Genomic DNA, 23,861 nt, shown 5'->3' with positions numbered 1-23,861 from the left:
AGGTCAGCAAACTCGAACGTAGGCTCGGATTCAGCAGACGGTTGTCCAGCTCTACTGGTGGTGGGGACTTCCTCAGACCCCTCCAGTTCTCCTGCTATAACCGATAGAGGAAAGCACGGAGAGTCATGAGAGGAATCCCCTGTACCCACTTTGTCAGTAGTGGCCAGGAGTTCTGGCTCTGCAACTGAGTCAGGCACTGCGACCGGGTCGGGACGATACCACAGTTCTCAAAACTTCGGGAAGTCCCTGCCAATGATGGCTCTGTGCACCAAGTTGGGGACAAGTCCAACCTGATGGGTCACCGTACCTAAGCCAGTTTTAAACCGAACAGTGGTTATAGGGTACTCCCTGGTATCCCCATGAATACAGGTCACAGCAATTTTTTTAGCATGACAATTCACAGGTTCAATCATTTCAGCTGTAACCAAAGTCGCTAGACTTCCAGAGTCCAACAAGGCTGTAATAGGCTTATCATTAACAGTCATTTGGCACATTGGTTTTGCCATATTTGGCACTGCAGAGCATGAAACAGCTGCAAACATAGACTGTCTCCTAATGGAAAAATCGCACTGCATCGGTTCATCTGTCAATGGACAATTTGCTGCGACATGTCCCAGTTCTTGGCAACGAAAACACCTGACGTTTCCCCAGTTTGGTTTGCTTCCCTTGTTTGGGACGCCAAACTTCAGTCCTGGCAACAAAATTCCTCCCCCCTATTTCCTTGCCATCTTTACCACCCACTTCCCTTGGAACAGTCTTACCGGTTGCCTGGGGAGACCGTGGCTTTGGGTAGAAAGTCTGCGCAGTTGTAGGGGTGGTGACCAGGTTTTCTGCAGTAAAGTACCTTTCAACGAGTTCCACGAGGTTGTCCGCCGATTTGGGGTCTCCTTGACTCACCCACCTCTGCAGGGGAATTGGTAGTGACCTCAGGAACCGGTCCATGACCACACGCTCCACTATTTGTGGCCCAGACAGGGACTCCGGCTGTAGCCATTTCCTCACCAGGTGAATTAGGTCCAACATCTGCGATCTTGGGGGCTTCTCCCCTTGAAAGAACCAGCTGTGGACCCGCTGTGCTCGAACTGCCAAAGTGACACCAAGTCGTGCCAGGATTTCCCGTTTGACCTTTTCATAGTCTCCCACCTCTGCTGATTCCAAATCATAGTAGGCCTTCTGCGATTCTCCAGAAAGCAGGGGAGCAACCAGTCCTGCCCACTGGGTTTTAGGCCAACCTTCCCTCTCAGCAGTCTGCTCAAACGTTAGCAGAAAGGCCTCTGGATCATCATCTGTAGTCATCTTAGAAAGAAAGCGACCCACATGGATGGCTGAGGGCTTATCTCCAACATCAATTTTAGCAGGTGACCACTGTGCTAGTGTCTCCACAACCTCCGTCAAGGTTTTCCTATCCGCTTTGGCATCAGTGGCTAGCTGTTTAAACAGCCTCTGCGATTGCTCCAGTGCGATAGCATTAGCTTGCTGTAGTGCAGCCTTAATTGCAGCATTTGTTTGCTCCTGTACAGCACTAATCTGTTGGAACAGCACCTTGGTTTGATCCTGTGCGATAGCATTAGCTTGCTGTAGTGCAGCATTTGTTTCCTGCTGTGCAGCGTTTGCTCGCTGTTGTGCAGCGTTGAGTACAGCGTTTGTTTTCTGCTGTGCAGCGTTTGCTTGTTGTTGTGTAGCGTTGGATATCATCAATTGCTTTAGGATTTCCTCCATGTTTTAGTCACTCTAGGTACTGGCCTTTTAAGTAGTAACTTACTACAGCTGCCCGCATTCTCCACCATATGTAACCTGGGGGACAGGTAGCAGGTATAAAGCTCCCTGGGATGAGCAGTTTCTCAGGCACAGATACCCAAATCCGATAAGTGACAAACAATGCTGTGTTTATTTGTGGTATATACAAGTCCATATACAGTTGCTGTACAGTGCTCCAGAAAACAAAATAAAGGGCAAATTAACAAAACACAAAACCTAGCCGTGTCACGGCTCTAGCTATACAGTCTGCAGGCCCTCACTACCAGGCTGAACAAGCCTACTGCTTGTCAGTCTCTACAAAGAACTGCGTAACAGGTTTTACCAACCTTACTCTCTTCACAAACGAACTTTGTGTAAATGTCCCAGGCAGAGAGCAAAGGCTGTCTGCTCAGGTGAGATTAAATTAGCCTGGGGAGGAGGACCAAGATCCGAACTGGATCATGGATCACAGATTTCTGAACATGTATGAGAGGAGCCTGGGAGAGGTATAAACCCCGAACAGGACTTTTCCTGGCTCTCTCTGGGACGCTCTGCTACAGTATGTTTGTTTATATAAATCTGCTAAGTTTTCTTTAAAGAATGAAAGAAGGTATGGAGAAAATTTCAAATGTGATTTTGTCATTGCTTAAGGTGTTAAAAAGACTAAAGAAATTAAGAAATGTTGTTGCTGTGGTGCATATGGGAGAAAGGGGTTTTGGCTATGTGATTTAAATTTATTTAATTGTATTTATATTTTTGCTGAGTGTCAATATCTTAAGAGAACAAAATAGACATACAGTATATAAAGAGAATAAATATCAAACCAGTCAGTACAGTAACACTACAGTAGTATGTGAGGTAGGTTTCCCCTTTACTTTAATTTACTAATATTTGTTTATAGAATTGTAATTGTTTGAAGTACATGTTAAATACATGTTTTGATGACTCTTTGAAGGTAAAAAATAATAGTATTTTGAAGTTTGCAAAAGAATGTGTGCTGGGGGTTTGTGTAAGGAAAAGGAATGTTCTGAGAACCTACTGTGGTAAGGCAAAAAGTAAATGAGTTTAAAGGTGTTTTTAATGAAAACATTCTACATTGTAGAGGGTAAAGCAAGTTAAGTTAAATTAAATTAGGAAAAAAGAGAGGGATTGCAGTGGAAAAGTTAATAGAACGTACCACTCCTAGGACCAGGTAGAGCTCACATCCGTTATTGAAAGGTGAATTAGTATGATACCTATATGTCTGCCAAACAGTTCAGAGACAAGATACAGAGCTTTTAGAGGTTTAAAGGGACATTGGAAAACATAATGGAGAAGCGTACCAATCCTGGCAAAGTGTCCATGTTTGCTGTAGCATTGTGGGAACAATCATTTTCATGTATTTATTGATTATGAAGAATATTTGAACCAAAGGATGGTCAGGAATTACATGAGATTGTCAAGGACTGTCTAGATTGAATAGATGATAGCTGGTTTAATATGAGGAAGCTAATTTTTTTGCAGCCTGTCTCAAATCTACGCAGTATATATTGAGACATTTTGAGATATGTGTAAGCCCATGTATTAATAAAGAGAGAAAATAAAAAAGCGGAACTTGCCATTCAGCATACTATTGTTACTTATTTTAAATGATTAGCCAAATACAGACCAAGTGTTTTAACACATATAACATTGTCATCTTTGTTCTGTTAATTCAATAATAAAGGTTGGAACAGAAAGGTAAGAGTTAAGAGGTTAACCTGAATATAGCAATACAACATTGCAATTAAATGAATGAGTAGTATTGTATAGCAGAGCTTTGGAGTGTGTATGTGTGCAGGGCAAACACAAGTGGTATCACTGGTAGCATTTTTTTAAGCTTGTGAACTACTGGTGAATTACTGGTTATTAGGTACGTGAAGTTTGTTGTTAGTATAGGGAATTCTCTTCCACCTTAATTTTATGTGCATGTGAATTTTTGTCTTGAAATTCCAATTTAGAGTATAGGTTGTTTTTTGTTCTGAATGCAAATAGATTGTTAGGTAGTTGATATATATCCTATGATCTGGCCAAGACGGAGAGTGTTGCTAAAGTGGGCAGGTGAGAGGGACAGTGTAGGGTACTCATCTGTGTGTGGTGCTTTGCGAGGATTGAATCACAGATTTGGTCAAGGACAAGTTACTATTTGAGTGATTCCTCCTATCCAAAGTATTGTTTAGCACAATACACAGCAGTACATATCCGCTTGCATAGATCTGCCATGTTGCTTCAAGTAAAAAAAAAGGGGATCGAACTGCCGACAATTCCTTTGCCACCGCTTTTGCGTATTACATATTCAGCGAGGCCACGAGATTTGTTGAATGTTAAAGAAGGATTTATTTCAGAAAAGTTATCTATTAAAAATACATGTTTATTGTTAAAATGTTGCAACTTCAACTATTGTCAGTCTATTCATGAAATGTGTTGGGCACATATTAAGCCCAATACACAATTAATTGGGAACATTAAAAGGGGAATGTGACTTATCACTGATAAATTACATGTAGGCACTGGTACCAAATGTTTTTTTGGAGGAATCTGATCAGATACAATTTTTTTTTATTCCAGGCGCTACGCCAGAGGAATTGTGGTTAGTAAAGAAAAAGCAAAGTAACTGTGTTGTGTAATCCTATGCACTAGGGAAAATATATACTTCAGGTGAGATAGGGATTTAGAAATATGGAAAAAAGGTGTTCAAGGGGAAAATATGGAGAACAGTTCTAAATGAAGAATGAATGGAATGGCCAAATGAATATGGAATGAGAAAGTGATTGTATTGTGTTTAATAAATGCTCAGAGTATTATCTTAGGTATTTGTTTAAAATGTACACAAAGAGTTGTCTCACATTGTGTTTTCTTGTTTTGGGAGTAGAGGTCATTAGGCCCATGTTCCTGATAATGAAAGAACAGCAGAAGAGAAATCACCTAAGAGTTGGTTCCCAAAAAGACTCCTACCACATCCCAAAGAAAATTGTGGAAAAGAATGCCCCTGGGGGGGATTTTGTGGGTGGGAGTATAAGTAAGGGATAGATAACAGTATATATAAGAGTAAACAATTTTATTCCAAAATAATAATGATAACAAGTACTGTAAATATTCCAAAAATCATTTAATAGAACATTGATGCATATAACGTTGCTAAGTTCTTGGAAGTGATGTCATCACAAAAAATCCCAACATGTTTCGGAAAAGCAGGGGGAATAAGGGTAAACATATTAATTTCCTTTCCCAGGGGTCAGATAGAAGCAAACTGTTATATGTCTAATAAACAAGAGAAAAAGGCGGCATTACATTGTGATATCGTACTACGTACAATATTGTAATTATATATTATATATTGAAATTAATATATTTACCCTTATTCCCCCTGCTTTTCTGAAACATGTTGGGATTTTCACACTAGGACTCCCTCTGTGAAGTTCACTTGTTGATCCAAGAACTTAGCTACGTTATATGCATCAATGTTCTATTAAATGATTTTAGGAATATTTACAGTATTTGTTATCATTATTATTTTGTAATAAAATTGTTTACTTTTATATATACTGTTGTTATCTATCCCTTACTTATACTCCCACCTGCAAAATCTCCCCCAAGGGCATTCTTTGTCCACATGTTCGTGATAATATACATTTCCCTAAAAGTAAAAAAAAAAAAAAAAGTGAAACTATAAATGTTTGAAGAGTTACTGAAATAAAGTAAGCAGGACAAAAACAAATTGATGCATGTATTGAGTCTATGAAATAGTAAAATATGGAGGGTAAAGTTTATTTGAATAACAGTCAGAGTGACTATTCTGGATATATTTACCTTTTGAATTGAGTGTCAATCGTGAAGTTTTAATGATGTAATGTTTATCAATCAATGTTTTGTTTGTTACTGATGATCAGATATATTTGCAAAGTTGGGAGGCTGACTTCTGAGTCAGAATATGTGTTTGGGTAAAATTCTGTTCGGAGATCCTCGGGTCCACTTGGGTCCTGGGGATAGAAGGAACTAAAGGTGTTTAAAGTGGTTGTAAACCCTTACAAACCACTTTGACCTACAGGTAAGCCTAGATTAAGGCTTACCTGTAGGTCCAAGCAATATCTCCTAAACCTATATGGTTTAGGAGATATTTGCTCAAAAACGGGCACCGCTGTCTACGGCGCATGCGCTGTAGACAGCGGCGCACAGGCGCACTGAGCGTGGCATTTCCAAAAATGGAGCTGCCGCACGTGTCGACTCCCGTGCGCATGCGCGGGAGTGACGTCATCGCGGCTTCGCTGAATGACAGCGGCGGAGCTGCGAGACGCCACCAGCAAGATGGATGCGGCGGACTACAGGGGGACAGCGGCGACTTCGCTGGCTCCTGTGTCAGGTAAGTGACAAATAATGGGCTACTATGCGATGCATAGTAGTCCATTATGCTTTGCCTTTGCAGGGAATGAAAGAGGAAGTAAACCCTGATGGGTTTACTTCCTCTTTAAGCTTTGTTGAAATCTTGCTGTAATATTGGATTCGAAGGGAAAAAAATGCATGCTTTACTTATGTTTGAGTCAATGAAGGATATTAATACCTCAAATGGTTAAGGCTTGAATTGATCAGGTAGATTCTGTGATTATTAATATTGGATGAGGAGTATCTGCTCCAGCCAGCCAGCATTCACCCCTAGCCCCATGCACATGAAGAAATGCCCACCCCATTCATACCCTATACCCCATTCACAACCTAGCCTATACCTTATCTGAATGAAGAGATGACTACAGGTTTTACATGGAAATCTTTGTTGTTGATCTTTTTTGTTGAAATGCCATGGGAGGTGCTGAGATGATTAAAAGCGGACTCCTGCTGGAAAATGTTCCTGGGAATGACACCTTGACGGTTAGCCAAATGACGCATACCCAAGGTCTATGAAAATTCCAGTGAGCATCACAAGAGAAAGATCCAGATGTGCCAGCCTGAACATCCAAGTCTAACCCAATGCATCAGTTCCAGTCTGTCTGTGGATATTGAGTTCTATCCTCACAAAGAGGCAGGATTTTTGGGGTAGAGGATCTATGTAAAAAATTAATGAGCACAGAATCGAACCAAACATTTTGGAAAAAGTTTAGGAGAATGAGAATTATAATGTGGACATTTCCTTTTCCTACCTTTTATGAATTTAATGGACATTCAGAAGCCATACAAGAAAAACATACTTTTTTTTGTGCTTTTCTTTGGGAATATTTTTTTTATTTGGCCTAAAGGCTGTATTACCCCTCCTACTTGCTTTTATGGACTGTCATGCCCCTTCCCCATTTGTATTTCATGGACAATTGCTATGCAGCTGAGATTATGTGTTCATTTTTCTCTTATTTTACATGCTTAGGATAATGGTAAATTTGTGGGAAAATAGTCCAGGTGAATGTCGGGGGTATATTGGGGGCAACAGGGTTTGTGATTGTCACATTTGCGACAAAAGAGAGGATTGTAATAATATGCCCAGACGATTGTGACTCCATTTTGTTATGCTTTGCCATTATAGTTTACAAAATCTTGTCAAGCTTGTAATTTTAGCTTAAATCTGCAACTATGAAAGAATGCTTAGAAAAATGCTTGCACAAGCACTGTACTCTATGTATATCATTGTGGGTTGGTTTGTCCTTTCCTGTTCCCTGTTCTGTAGGCCATGGGACAGGAGGCATGACGTATGATTCATGACCAGATGATCTGTTGACTCCTGTAACCTCATGATAAATGTATTTTAGGGATCACTGACTTGTAACCATATATTTTATACCAATACATAATTTACTAACCACTCCCCCGGCCCCCTCTTTCTATTGGTAAGTTGAACCCTATATAAGCTAAATATGCACCTAATAAAGGTAGACATTTTATGAATGCCCAACCTGCTTCTCATATCATTTGGTGTCTCCAGATATCTGAGGGCCCTGTAGGTGTACCTACAAGAATGGTGGTCACCCAGAATACCTACTATTTCCTTTCAATAACAATAATATTTTTCTTTTTTTTCCTTTTTGTTACATTTTTTTTCTTTTCTTTTTATTTTTATTTTTTTTAATACACTGACCAGAGCAATACAGTTTTACCACAGTAACACTGTACTACTCTGGTGCAGTGATCAGGATTCTTTTTTTTTTTTTTTTTTTACACATTATGATTGCTTGATTGCTATGATTGCTTATACCAATGAATTTGAACAATTTATATATATATATATATATATATATATATATATATATATATATATATATTAATAACATGGTACAGACGGGTTGTGATTGACCCTGTCTGTACATGGGATCACTGTTACAATCACAGCTAGCAACACAATAATACATAATGGATGGCATGAAAGGAAGCCATCCATCGTTTACAACTGTCGTTTGATCTGCTATGATTGGTCACAGTGATCACAGGGTACTAGCAGCAGGCCAGTACCTGTACCAGTACCAGGTACCAGTACCTGTACCAGGCCAGATGAGCTGTCATTGGCGGTGCGTTCTTTCATGTTGAAAGTCTATCACAAAATCATGGCCAGGCAGGAAGTGGTTATGGTCTTCACTGTTATTGTATTGGCAAAAGTATTCCTTCTCTAATTTGTAGATATGCTAGCTAGCTATCTTTTCCCTAATAATACCCATTATCAATTGGTAACAATAATACTTATTTTACGCAGACCCAGATGATGTTTGCAAAATCTAAAAAAATTGAGGAGTAAATAAATAAATACATAGACTATTACATTTTCCTTATCTCCCTAACATCAAGTACTTTTTGGTAAAATAAACAGTTTTGTTACTTAAAGAAAAATGTGGTAATATCTGTGTTTGTCAAGTTAATATGGGCTAAAATAGTTATTTTTAAATGTAGGATTGTTTTTGAAGGGCTCTGGGTTATGTCATTCCAAGTATGTTTTCCTTCGGTAAGATTCAAGGTAATACAGCATGTACCATTCTGGTAACCATGGATACATTTGTTTACTCTGTTCACTGAATAGTTGAACAGCTTGCTTTGTCTCTTGCCTTGTATATTTTTATTAAAATAAAAGGCTTGTACTAAAAATGTCAGGGACTTGATTGAAAAAAACAGAAACATGACTGTTTTATTATTATTAGTATTATTATTATTAGTTTGCCAGTGGCCTGCATATTATATAGTGTGTAAATTCTCCAGGGGTAAAAAAGAGAAAATGGACATATGCTACCACAACCAATACTGATAATTAGGCTGTGAAAAAAACGAAGACATAAAAGGCACAGCTGATGAGAATTTTCAGCATCCCTCCATTGAACATATGTCTAAAGCAAAGTGCAGTCATCACAATAGAAGAGAGACCTATTCACATTTGAATAGATTATGGAAGTCCTTGTTCTGAATTACTTACAATTAAATCATCTAAAATTTGCAATGAGAGAGATTTGCACAGTTTCTATTATATTTTGTGGCAAAAAATTTGACCAAAAAGGTAACACCAACATTATGTAATTATTTTTTATTTGTAGGGGTCATGGTGTTAAAGTCTCCATATCTTTTTTCGACATCCATATGCCTATAGAAAATGGTACATATAGAAAACTAAAGGAAAGGCTTGTGCTGCTATTTGGGTATTGCCAAGAAACATATTATTGAGGCAAGTTTAATTTTTTAAAACATTTTGAGAGGAGCACAATATGTTTTTTATCCTTGTATACCACAGTTTAATTACTACTAGCACAACTAAGTTTAGAAGTAATCAAACCATTGTTCCCCCTTCCCCCTTTGGGTGGAAGTTAACTGCCAATAATTTGCCTTGGCCAAAGGGTGTTCAGAGGCTGGTTTGAATACATACATTAGATTAGCAATCATAAATCACTGCAGACTAGTTCATCATTAGGGATAATGAGAGTAAAATCTCAGCAATCTATTGGCTCAATTTTTGTCAATATTTATACTGTATTTTTGTGACACCCGTGTATTCTATAACAATTGCAATGATAGAGCAGTGACCTGTTACAATTACCTCAAAATGCAAGGGGTGGTTATAGAGTAGATTATGTTCAATTTACGCTGACAGGATTTAAATCAGTTCATATCCCACATGAAATGAAGCTAATTTACCATTTTAAACTTTGTACTGGCCTGGAGGGAAAAAAATAAATACATGGAAAAATTTAAAATATATCCTATATACTGCACATTACAATTGCTATATGAGACACTGGTCTCAAAGTTGAATTACAGGCAAACAAGAAAAGTAACAGGTAATAGTCTCAATGTTTTTACAAAAATATAATAATGAATACAAGTTTTTAAATGTTTAACATTTTCTTCCATAATTCCTTTCTGCAACTGCAGCTAGTAGAAATGCATGCTGTAGGAGGTTGTAGAGGGAGAAGCAGTGGATTATAAAGAGGGTATTTTGTTCAGATGCCCAGTGAGTTTTCAACACATGGGATGCTTATGCAAATAAAATTATTCATTTAACTATGCCGGGAGTCTGACATTGCATGGTTTGTTTTATTTAGTATTGAGTTCAACTTTAATATTTAAAGAATAACTCCACTTTTGTTGTGAAAAAAAAAATCCCCTCTGGGTGATTAATACACATTTGAAGGAAATGTAACAAATTAAGGCCTTGTACACACAATACGAAAATCAGAAGGGACCATTCGTAAGATGAGTTGTCTGCGAATTTTTGGATAGTTAGTACAATGCTTTCAACAGCCAATTTGACTTTTTTGTCAGACAAAAGCTGGATGTGCAGGCTATAAAATTTTTGTTGGATGTGAACTCAACATTTGATTTTCAGATGGTCAATACACAGAAATCGTCACACAAAAGTCAAAAGTACAAACATGCATGCTCAAGGAATGATTGGGAAGAGTTTGGTCTTGTAAACTACTGTTCGTAATCTAGAATTAACATTTGTGATGCGGCAACTGATGAAATGTCGAAATGCAGCACACATTCTCATCCTCTTTAATGGGATAATATTGAAGCTGCTTTGCTAGTGATACTGATGTAGTTATGCCAAACATATATTAAAAGGCATTAGTTTTGTACGATCTGAAAATTGTGAATCAACACTCATCAAACTTCTACTAACATGAAATTAGCAGAAGGGGCCCAAAGGGTGGCGCTTGAGAAATTAGCTTCCTCTTTATGCTCTCATAGTACATCACTATGTTTGTGTTTATCAAATGACAATTTGTGGATAGTTAGTATGCTAGACAAAATCCTGCACATGCGATTTAAAAAAAAAATCAGACGATTGATAGTACAATAATCAAACCGTGTATATGAGGCCTTACTTTAAAGCAGAGTCCTGTTTTTGCTCTAAAAAAAACAGTTTGTTCTTTTACATCTTTTAGGCTCGGTTCACACTTTTGCAAATTGAATGCGGGTTTCTCCACACCCAATTTGCATGACAGGAGATTGTGACCAGCTCTCAATGGAGCAGGTTCACACATCTCAGGGGCGTCTGCGGAGAGGACTATACAAGGGTCCTGTGCGTCTTTGGCTCAGTTTCAGGTCTGAATTCAGGCAAAAATATGGGCCTGAAAAGGAGAACCGAACCCCTGCTCTTAGCCACATCCGTAGTAGGTGTGAGCCCAGCCTTAGATTCTGATTCTGAATGGGTGTGATTTGATGCATTTGCAGTAGTCTAATGAAGAAAGCTCCAAGGTCTCCATACTTTTACAAGTGAATAACCCTTTAGAAACCTCTCACCAAAAAATAAATTTTTCTGCAGAGGATGCCTAAAATCTGACTTATATCTTAATGTAGGCTTGTGGGAAAATCATAAGAAGAAAATTATATTTCTAGCGGCGTCTTGTACACCAGCTATGTATAGAATGCCTTCAGATTGCCATATTGCATTGAATTTCACAACAAATTACAGGACTGCAGAATGAACTATATATTATAGTATATTATATTTTTTTTAAAGTTACCCTTTAACTCAGTGCATGGAAGATATAACATATATAACATGTAAATGATGTTATGATCACTTTTAACATACAAAAAAAAGAAAGCCAAACCACTTCAAAATCATTTCAATATTGAAATGGTTTTAAAGGCATTCTATGCATGAAGGTAAAAAACTTTCTATGTGCAGCAGCCCCCCAATACTCACCTGAGCCCCCTCTCGATCCAGAAATGTGCATTAGAGATGAGCTTCTCCCGGGTCTCTTTCCCCTTATTGGCTGAGACAGCAGCAGGAACCATTGGCTCCTGCTACTGTCACTCACACTCAGTGAGCCAATGAGGAGAGAATGGGGATAGGGGTGGGGGTGGGGCCGAGCTGCATCTCTGTGTGTTATAGAGTAAGAATGGACCTTGAGTTCACACAGGTAGTAAATAGAATTTAAATCTAAGTTTGTCATTTTCTTTTTCTGCGAAAACCATCCCAATGCCCTTATCTCTTACATACCTAGTCCATAGCAGCCTTCAATCTCCTCAGAATTTAAAAAAATGTATTCTGAGCCCTGACTTCCTGTAGCAACATGTGACCATTCAGGAAACTTCATATCCCATCACACAGAGTCTTACTGCATCACAGAATAGGGGGTGTTTACCTCTTTGGTCTACACCTCCTTCATTACCATACCACCTCTTTATTATTTCCACCCACTTTCCTACTTTTTCCTTTAAGGTAACCATACACTGTACAATCTGATTGTACAATATCCTTTAGACCTACAATCAATGTGTAGTGCAAGGGCCTGGTTGATTTAATACAAATTAAATGGATTGTTCATTTTGGTCCTGCTATTCAATAATTTTGGTAAAGCTAAAGGAAATTGAACAGAGAATGTACAATTATGTCACGCGCGATCAGACTATCCAGCGGACTTGGACCGGTGGACCAGAGTCCGCCAGACAATCTGCCCGTGTGTGGGTTCCGGCAGACTTTTTCTTTCCAAAAGTCCGCCAGATGTAGAAAGAAGTTTTGACTCAAAATTGTCCGCTGGACTCGGCAGTCCGGCGGACAATCCGGCCATCTGTGTGCTAGTCTGCCAGACTTTTGAAATGAACGGACTTGCCCACACACGGAGGAAAGCCGTTCATTTTGAACGCGGCTCCAGGTAGACGGGACTAGCGAAGGAAGTCAATGTCGCCGCCTTTGGTGGCGAGATTGACACCTCGCTGGCCGCATCACCTGGTATGGACTTAAAGGGGAAGCCCTATGCCAAATGGTGTGCAAAAAAATGGTGTGGGGGTCCCCCCCAAAGTCCATATCAGACCCTTATCCGAGCACACAGAGTGGCCAGTCAGGAAAGGGGATGAGGACGAGCGAGCGCCCCCCTCATGAGCCATACAAGACCACGTGCCCTCAACATGGGGGGTGCTTTGGAGAAGGGGGGCCGCAGACCCAAAGCACCTTGTCCCCATGTTGATGAGGACAAGGGCCTCTTCCCGACAACCCTGGCCGTTGGTTGTCAGGGTCTGTGGGTGGGGGGCTTATCGGAATCCGGGAGCCCCCTTTAATAAGGGGGCTCCCAGATACTGGCCCCCCATCCTATGTGAATGAGTATTACCATGCAACCCTACCCATTCACAGGGGAAAAAAGTGTAAAGAAAAAAACACAACACGTTTTCATGTTTTTAAAATAATTTATTGCACAGCTCCGGGGGTCTTCTTCTGTCTTGGGAGGTCTTCTCACCGGACTCCTCCGCTATCTTCTTCTCTTTTACTAGCAGAGGAGTCCGGCTTTCTTCTTCGTCGCCGCCGCTGTCCGGGGGTCTTCTTTCAACTTGGGGGGTCTTGTCCCCCTCTTCGGTTCTTCTTGCCAGGCCCCCGCTTTCTTCTTCTAGCTCTTTTACTAGCCGTGGCCCAGTCTTCTGTCGCCGCCTTCTCTTCTTCTTCCTTGAGATGTTGACTCGACACTCTCTCTGGCCGCAATGACAGGGAAGAGTTGTGAGGTGGCTTATATAGGGACAATGGGCGGGATCACCGGGTGATGTCACATGATGACCCCGCCCCGTATGATGTAACAGTCCCAGCATCCTCCGCAATTTTGTTGTTTTTTTGTAATTACAATTTTTGATGCAATACTTTGCAGCAGGGCTCATTCCTACTCTCCAACTAGAGTTTCTGTGAGGTGTTGCAGTGTTGTGACACCAGTGCCTAAGGCCCAATTTTTCGTTTCAATAGATTTTTATTGTTATGAAAACAACGGATTATAAAACATAGAGATAAAGAAATACAGCAGGGCAAGTCGCCCCCATGAAGTTGTATACATCAAGCTGGTAAAGGACAAGTGGTGCAATATAAAAGACAAAAGGATACCAAAACCAGACTGAGGCTAATAGCATGTGGTTTAATTTTTTTTCTTAGCTAATCTGGGAGACACCGAAGAGGTCTTCCGGGCTTTTGCCAGGGTGAGCTTGGCACCCAGTAAGATAAAGTAGATGAGGTGTTGTGTAATCCTGGACGCTCCCGTGATTGGGAAGTTGAGGAGCGCCGTGAGGGGAGATGGTAGAATAGGCTGTGAGGCGATTATGCTGATCCAGGAGAAAATTTTACGCCAAAAGTGACGGATCCTGGGACAGGACCACCATACATGAAACATGTCACCCCTAAGGTTGCAGCCCCTAAAACAAAGAGGAGATGCTGTTGGGAAGATGCTAGCCAATTTTTTGGGTACTAAGTACCATCTGGTGAAAACTTTTATGCTCGCTTCTATGAGACCGGTATTCAAGATGCCCTTGTAGGCGCAGGAAAAATTCCTTTGCCAAGTCTCCAGGTTCCAATTTTGAGCTAAATCACCTTCCCAGGCCAGCATGTATGAGGTTTTTGACTGTTTGGATGATAGTGCCCTGTAAATCAGTGAGATCCCACCCCTCTGCTCAATGCCCTGTCCACACCATTGTTCATATGGGGTAATTTGCGGGCCTTCCGGGAGGGATCTGCATTTTTTGTGAAGGAACGCGGAAATCTGCGTGAATCTAAAGAATTCAGACCTGGGCATATCCAGTTTACTCACACAGAATGCTTTCGTTAGAGGGACCAAAGGTCTGAGAAAGTGCCCTATTCTGTAGAACCCTTTGTCCAGCCACCACTGGAATGCTCTGATGTCTAGACCTGGGTAGAATTCTGGATTGCGAAATAAGTGTTTCAAGGGTTCTAAGGGGGAGCTTAGGTGTGTGTTACTTTTTAGGGAGTCCCACAAAGTAAACGATTGAGACAGCGTCGGTGACATAATTGGGGGTCTGGATTTTCTGGGGCTCCATAGGAGGAAGTCCAGAGTATGAAGGGGGACTGCCAGCCTTTCAATGTGTACCCAGTCAGGGTGTTCCCAGCGCGAGTAGATCCTGGAGAGCTGTGAAAGTTGTGCCACTTGGAAGTACCAGAGCAATTTTGGCAGACCCAGTCCCCCCTCTGTCCTGGACCTATATAAGACAGACTTGGCGAATCTATGGCCGCCTTTCCCCCAAGTGAATTTGATAACCCTGGCTTGGAAGTGCTCAAGGTGTAGTTTATTGACTGGGATCGGAAGGGCTCTAAAGTAATAGAGTATACGCGGAAGTAGGGTCATCTTGATCACATTGATCCTTCCTAACCAGGACATGGGAAGCCCTGACCACCTTGAGAGGTCCCCCTCCAGTTTTTTGTATAGTGGTGGGTAATTAGCTTGGTAGAGGAGATCCACCCTTGGAGTCAGTTTTATCCCCAAGTATGTGATGAACGAGTCATTCCAGGAGAACCGGAAATTCTCACAGAGCCTGGAGAGGAGCGAGCCCGGAATATTATTGTTAAGTGCTTGAGACTTGTTATAATTAACCTTGAGCCCAAACACCAAGCCAAAGTCATCTAGGAGGCGACAAATGTTAGGGAGAGATGTGAGGGGAGAGGAGACAAAAAGTAAAATGTCATCTGCAAATAATGCGCATTTGTGGGTTTGTGAGCCGCATGGTATGCCCTGGATATTAGGATCGTTCCTAATGGAAATTGCCAAAGATTCAATTGCTATGGTGAAAATAAGTGGGGATAGGGGACATCCTTGTCTTGTTCCCCTCAATATGGGGAAAGATTCAGAGTAGAATCCCTGCAGACGCACCTGGGCTGAGGGGGTTGAGTAGAGAGCCCGCAGAACATTAAGAAAGGGTTCTCTGAATCCCCAACGCTGTAAAGTTGAAAAAATAAATGGCCAGTGAATGGAATCGAAAGCCTTTTGCAGGTCCAGAGAAAGAAGGCAGCCTTGTCTTGGATCCCCCTTATCCCAGTTAGAATTGAGAATGGAAATCAAGTCGATGGCTCTACGTGTCTGGTCTGGGCCTTGTCTCCCTGGTATAAAGCCCACCTGATCTTTATGGATGTATAGACTAATGAAAGAGGCCAGGCGATCTGCAAGGATTTTAGTCAGAATCTTTAGATCATTATTGATGAGGGAAATCGGTCTGTAGTTGGATACTGAGCTAGGGTCCTTATCTGGTTTTGGGATAACCGTTACATAGGCCATATTAAAAGAGGTGTCTAAGGAACCCCCTCTCCTGAGCTCATTGTAGAATCGAGCCAGGTAGGGGGCTAGAGTGGTGGAGAAGGATTTGTAATAGGGTATAGAGAAGCCACCCGGGCCAGGAGCAGAGCTGGACTTTAATCGTTTGATCACTGCAGACTTCTTCCTGTGAAATGGGGGCGTCCAAAATCTGGCGGTGTGTAGTCTTCAAGACTGGGTTCTGTACCGTGTTTAGGAACTGATCGACCTCCGCTTGCGTCGGGCAGTCCTTATTACTATAGAACGATTGGTAGAAGGAATGGAATTGTTCCATTATGCGTTGGGGGTTTTGGGATAGGGTGCTGCCGTTTATTTTGATTTTGGGAAGTGCAGTGGGTTTGCTTTTTGGGGAAAGTCTGTGTGCTAAAAACGTGCCTATCCTATCGCCTTGGCAGTAAAATCGGGACTGATTCCAGCGGACCCATTTTTCAGCTCTAGTAGTGAGTGCTAAGTTTAGAGCAGTACGGGCTGCATCTAGGGCCGAGATGGGAACCTCAGAGGGGTGAGCCTTTTTCTTTTTGGATAAAGCTGCGAATTCCCGTTCTAATCTGGCAACTTCGGATTTTTGTGCTTTGTTAATTTGGGATGCAATTTGGATAAGGTGCCCTCTGAGTACAGCCTTATGAGCAGCCCAAAGGCATGAGGGTCCAACCTCTGGAGTGTCGTTGACTTGAAACTAAGTTTTAAGTTTGAGGTCAATTTCTGCCTTTCTACTAGGATCACTCAATATAGATTCATTAAGGCGCCATCACCTATTGGGTTTAACAACCCCAGGGTGTTGGAAGGTCAAGACCACCATAGAGTGGTCTGACCAGACCACATCTTTAATGAATGCTCTGTTCGTCAATGGAATGGTCGGGGATGTAACTAAGATGTGATCTATTCTCGAGAAATACTAAGGCCCAATTTTTGAGTCCCTGTTTAACAGGTCAATGCAATTCCAATTTTTTTTTTTTCTTTTTTTTCTTTTTCTTTTTTTTTTTTTTTGCATTGCAATAAATTTTTATTGAGGTTTAACAAGAAGACATGTATATACCTACACATATATAGATGCAACAGGTCGGGTTACAGTATATAATAAGAACATAGGACATCGTACATGTAACATAAAGAAAGATACAGAAAGGATAGTACCGCATGACATTACTCAACCAGTTCAGTAGTCAGGGGGCTATATGTACCGCCAGTGTGTCCAGTAATTTCCCCATTATGAGGAGGAGGCTTCCCCTCTAGCACCCCTAGTGGGTACTCACTGTGCCTAGAGAGGGAAAACCTCCACCTTCCCCTGGTTCGACAAGCACTGTCCCACAATGCCAAGCAGCACCATCAGGCCCATAGGGCTCCAATACAGATGTCACTTATCAATGAATATTGCATGTGTATCCACTATCAAGGTGTTGTATTATAAGAAAAACAATAAATTTGTTGCAGCTTGTTGTTGCTCGTCACGTAAACTGCATCAGCAATTGAGCAATACGCCGTGTAGGCAATTGAGGAAGAGTGATGGATGTTCAACATAAAAGAACATTAACCACTTCAGCCCCGGACCAATAAACACCTTAAGGACCAGAGGTCTTTTTCCAATTTCGCACTGCGCTGCTTTAACTGGTAATTGCGCGGTCATGCAATATTGCACCCAAACGAAATTTGCGTCCTTTTCTTCGCACAAATAGAGCTTTCTTTTGATGGTATTTGATTGCCTCTGCGATTTTTTTTTTTTTGCGATATAAATGGAAAAAGAGCGAAAATTTTGAAAAAAAAAGATATTTTCTTCTTTTTGTTATAAGAAAAATCGAATAAACTAAATTTTAGTCATACATTGAGGGCAAAATTTATTCAGCCACATGTCTTTAGTAAAAAAAATGTCAATAAGCGTATATTTTTTGGTTTGCGCAAAAGTTATAGCGTCTACAAACTAGAGTACATTTTCTGGAATTTACACAGCTTTTAATTTATGACTGCCGATCTCATTTCTTGAGGTGCTAAAATGGCAGGGCAGTACAAATCCCCCCCAAATGACCCCATTTTGGAAAGTAGACACCCCAAGGAAATTGCTGATGGGTATGTTGAGCCCATTGAATATTTATTTTTTTTGTCCTAAGGGATTGAATAATGACAAAAAAAAAAAAAAAAAAAATTTTTACAAAAAGTTGTCACTAAATGATATATTGCTCACACATGCCATAGTTATATGTGGAATTGCACCCCAAAATATATTCCGCTACTTCTCCCGAGTATGGGGATACCACATGTGTGGGACTTTTTGGGAGTCTAGTCGCGCACGGCACCCCGAAAACCAATCACCACCTTCAGGATTTCTAAGGGTGCAAATTTTTGATTTAACTCCTCACTACCTATCACAGTTTCGAAGGCCATAAAATGCCAAAATAGCACAAAACCCCCCAAAATGACCCCATTTTGGAAAGTAGACACCCCAAGCTATTTACTGAGAGGCATGTTGAGTCCATGGAATATTTTATATTTTGCCACAAGTTGCGGGAATATTACAAACTTTTTTTTTTTGCACAAAGTTGTCACTAAATGATATATTGCTCACACATGCTATGGGCATATGTGAAATGACACCCCAAAATACATTCTGCTGCTTCTCCTGAGTACGGGGATACCACATGTGTGGGACTTTTTGGGAGTCTAGTCGCGCACGGCACCCCGAAAACCAATCACCACCTTCAGGATTTCTAAGGGTGCAAATTTTTGATTTAACTCCTCACTACCTATCACAGTTTCGAAGGCCATAAAATGCCAAAATAGCACAAAACCCCCCCAAATGACCCCATTTTGGAAAGTAGACACCCCAAGCTATTTACTGAGAGGCATGTTGAGTCCATGGAATATTTTATATTTTGCCATAAGTTGCGGGAAGATTACAAACTTTTTTTTTTTTTGCACAAAGTTGTCACTAAATGATATATTGCTCACACATGCTATGGGTAGAAGTCAAATTACACCCCAAAATAAATTCTGCTGCTTCTCCCGAGTACGGGGATACCACATGTGGGGGACTTTTTGGGAGCCTAGCCACGTACGGGACCCCGAAAACCAAGCACTGCCTTCCGGATTTAAATATAAAATGCTACCAAAAAACCTGTTAGCGATGGCAGGGATCAGGCCTGACTCTGCGATCGCTGCAGTTATGTGTTTAGTGTTTTGTAAATGACAGTGATCGATCGATACTGCACTTGGGTGGGCTGGGCAGAGGGGCAAAACGCAGGTGCTAGCAGGTATCTGGGCTGATCCCGCTAACAATGCGTTTTTTTGGAACCCTAAACTGCTGGGGACGCTAGTATAGATCTGATCAGATCAGATATTGATCTGTTCAGATTCTATAGCACTATGGGAGGTGTATGCTTTGGGGGTTCAAATTTTTATTAGGTAGTATATGGGGGTCCCTGGCGCTATATAAAAACCTGACGGGGAACCTAAATAACTAACTGGCTAACCAGCGTCACCAGTGACACTTATACTGTGATCGCTGGTGAAAGGGGGTGAAAGGGTTAACTAGCAGCAATCAGGGGGTTAAAACCATTATTGGGTAGTATATCGGGGTACCTAGCGCTATAAAAACCTGGCGGTGAACCTAAAAAAATAACTAGCTACCTAGCGACACATGCAGCGATCAGAAAAATGATCGCTTAGTGACACTGGCAAAAGGGGGTGAAAGGGTTAACTAGCGGCAATCAGGGGGTTAAAACCATTATTGGGTAGTATATCGGGGTACCTAGCGCTATAAAAACCTGGCGGTGAACCTAAAAAAATAACTAGCTACCTAGCGACACTAGCGACACTGATGCAGCGATCAGAAAAATGATCGCTTAGTGACACTGGCAAAAGGGGGTGAAAGGGTTAACTAGCGGCAATCAGGGGGTTAAAACCATGATTGGGTAGTATATCGGGGTACCTAGCGCTATAAAAACCTGGCGGTGAACCTAAAAAAATAACTAGCTACCTAGCGACACATGCAGCGATCAGAAAAATGATTGCTTAGTGACACTGGCAAAAGGGGGTGAAAGGGTTAACTAGCGGCAATCAGGGGGTTAAAAACATTATTGGGTAGTATATCGGGGTACCTAGCGATATGAAAACCTGGCGGTGAACCTAAAAAAATAACTAGCTACCTAGCGACACATGCAGCGATCAGAAAAATGATCGCTTAGTGACACTGGCAAAAGGGGGTGAAAGGGTTAACTCTAGGGGCAATCAGGGGGTTAAATCTTTATTGGGGGGTGATAGGGGGCTACCCTGGACCTAACACTAACTGTCCTGACAGTTTTTACTGTCACAACTGACACTGAATGCATTGATCAGTAAAGAAATGATCAATGCAATCAGTGACACTGTGACTGGGGGGGGAGGGGGGGCGGGGGGGGATCGGGGGGCGATCGGGGGGGGGTCGGGGGGGGGTTTGTGTGCCTGTGTGTACCTACATGTCAGTGTAGTGTTGGTGCACACTTACTATTAGTCTTCTCCTCGTAGTCCGGTCAAAAAGACCGCCCCGAGGAGAATGACATCACTTCCTCCTTCCTGTGTAAACAATACACAGTGGGAGGAAGCTTCTCATTGGCCAGGAGCGATCCAGAGGGGGTGGCCGAAAACCAACGGCCATCCCCTCATCACGGAGCGCTCCTGGAGCGAACCGGACCGTCGTATCCAACGGGAGGGGGTCCGATCGGACCCCCCACCCGCTGGAAGGCAATCACGTACATCTACGTGATTGTGCCTGCCTGTGCCATTGTGCTGACGTACATTGGCAATACGGCGGTCCTGAAGTGGTTAAAGAGTAAAAGTTAAAACTTAGATAAAGTTAACAAAGAAAAGATAGTACAAAGAAAATAATAAAATGATAAAATACAAATAAAAAGAGAATAAAGAGAAGCCAGAAGTTCGGAGTCATAGCACAGGTTGCTTCATATCTTTCCACAGGTCTTGAGCATTATGAAGTACTAATCATATCAGTTTAGCATTTTTAAACCAGTCAGTCCACGGTTTCCAGTTTGCTCTAGCTACGATAAGTTTGCCCTGGGTTGATGCAAACATGGTTTCATACATGGCATGTGTGTCAGTAGTTATGATGATTTCTTTTAACGTTGGTGCGTTATGATCTCTCCAGTGGCGCGTTAGAGCCAGTTTGGTACTCAGCATAATGTGGGATACAATCGTTCTGGTGGGTTTGGGAATCAGATCTATGTTTAGGGATAAAATGGCTAGTTCCGGATCAGCGGGGATGTGGGTCTTCGCTATTTGTGAGCACATGTGAAACACTGTGTTCCAAAGTGTTTGTATTTTGGGACATTCCCAGAGGATATGGTACAGGGTGCCGGGGTGGTTGCACTGCCTCCAACAGAGTGGAGAGACACTGGGGGCAAATTTGGATATCCTATATGGAGTAAGATACCAACGACGCAATATTTTTTGTGTCAATTCCCATAGATTGATACATTTGGTGGAAGCATAAGTTGTTCGCAGTGCTGTTTGCCATTGGTCTTCTGTAAATGTTTTGCCTAAGGCCGCGTACACACGGGCGGACTGTTCGCCCAACTTTGTTCGTCAAACAGTTTCGGCAAACAGTCCGCTCAAAATTAGCATGGACGGACATGGCCACACACGGCACTTTTTGAGCGGACTGTTTCAGCAAACTGTTTGCCAAACAGTTCGCTCAACTTTTGAAATGAACGGACTCGCCCACGTAAGGCGGAGGCAAATCCGCCCATTTCGAGCGCGTGTACAGGTAGGCGGGGCCCGCGAAGGAGACGTCGCGGGCTCCGCCGCCTGGAATGGACTTAAAGGGGAACCCCAACGCCGAAAAAAATCGGCGTGGGGTCCCCCCAAAGTCCACAACAGACCCTTGTCCGAGCACGCTACCCGGCCGGCCAGGAAAGGGGGGCGAGCGAGCGCGCCCCCCCTCCTGAGCCGTACCAGGCCGCGTGCCCTCAACATGGGGGGTGCCTTGGGGAAGGGGGGGCCGCGCGGCCCCCCCACCCCAAAGCACCTTGTCCCCATGTTGATGAGGACAAGGGCCTCTTCCGGACAACCCTGGCCGTTGGTTGTCGGGGTCTGCGGGCGGGGGGCTTATCGGAATCCGGGAGCCCCCTTTAAGAAGGGGGCCCCCGGATACCGGCCCCCCACCCTATGTGAATGAGTATGGGGTACAATGTACCCCTACCCATTCACCTGTAAAATAAAAGTACCCAAAAAAAAAAAACACAACACACGAGAAAAAATATTTTATTGCACAGCTCCGGGGGTCTTCCGTCTTCGGGGGTCTTCTCGCCGGACTCCTCCGCTATCTTCGTGTAGCTCTTTTGCTAGCGGAGGAGTCCGGCTTTCTTCCTCCCCGCCGCCGGCCTCTTCTCCCGACTTCGGGGGTCTTGTCCCCCTCTTCGGTTCTTCTGCCGGGCCACCGCGCCTTCTTGTAGCTCTTTTGCAGGCGGTGGCCCGGTCTTCTGTCGCCGCTGCCTTCCGTTCTGTCGCTCGCCCCCCTTTCCTGGCCGGCCGGGTAGCGTGCTCGGACAATGGTCTGTTGTGGACTTTGGGGGAACCCCCACGCCGATTTTTTTCGGCGTTGGGGTTCCCCTTTAAGCCCATTCCAGGCGGCGGAGCCCGCGACGTCTCCGTCGCGGGCCCCGCCTACCTTCACACGTGCTCGAAATGAGCGGACTTTCCTCCGAGCGGGAACAGTTTGCTCATTTCGAAAGTAGCCTACACACGGGCAGACTGTTCGCTCAAACACAGTTTCAGCGGACAGTTTTTCGGAATTTTCGAAAGACTTTGTCCGTCAAACTGTCCGCTGAAACTGTCCGCTGAAAGCCCACACACGAGCGGACTGTCCGCCCAAACACTGTTCAGCGGACAAGGTTGGGCGAACAGTCCGCCCGTGTGTACGCGGCCTAAGTCTTTTTCCCATGCGTTAATATTAGGTGTCTTGCGGAATGTCAATTTATCATTAAGGGTATTGTAGAATAGGGAGATCCCCCTCAGATTGGTAGAGGGTTTGGTGAGATATGAGATAATCTTCCAGGGGAGTTGTATGTCTGAAAGAGTATTCGATTGGAGAAGGTGTTTGATTTGGATATATCTGTATTTATCAGAGTCTGCTAGTCCATATTCAATTTGTAATGTGCGGAACGTCTTTATTGCTGGCCCTATCCTAAGGTCCTCAATATATGTGATACCCTTTTCCCGCCAATGAGATAGTTGCAAATTGGGGATAAGTCCGGTAAGACTGCTAGTAGGGATTTTTAAGATAGAAGTAGGGGTGCTAAAGGTTTGTGTAAGGAGTAGCTTCCAAGCACGTAGGGAAGCTACGATGGAGGGTGACATAGACGGGATGCGGGAAGTGTTGGCTGTGTGTGTCAGTAAGTAATTATATAGACTGGTATTGGGGATTTGGCTTTCTTCAAGTTCCCGCCATCTTGTTAAGGGCGAATCCGGGAACCACATCCTCAGTTGTGCTAGGATGGAGGCTATATAGTAGTCATGAATCTGAACATTTCCCACCCCCCCCCCCGGCAGTTCTCGATGTTAACGAGCTTTTAAAGGCCCACCTAGCTTTCTTCCCTTTCCATAGAAAGTTGTTTACGATAGCTTGTACCTTGGTAAAGTAATGATTGGGGATAG

Source organism: Lithobates pipiens, unplaced genomic scaffold (genome assembly GCF_037356315.1).
Source record: "Lithobates pipiens isolate NorthernLeopardFrog02 unplaced genomic scaffold, aLitPip1_a1.2 Scaffold_10, whole genome shotgun sequence".
Taxonomy (NCBI): Eukaryota; Metazoa; Chordata; class Amphibia; order Anura; family Ranidae; genus Lithobates; species Lithobates pipiens.
The sequence above is the reverse complement of the archived record's forward strand: the minus strand, read 5'-3'. Positions refer to the sequence as shown.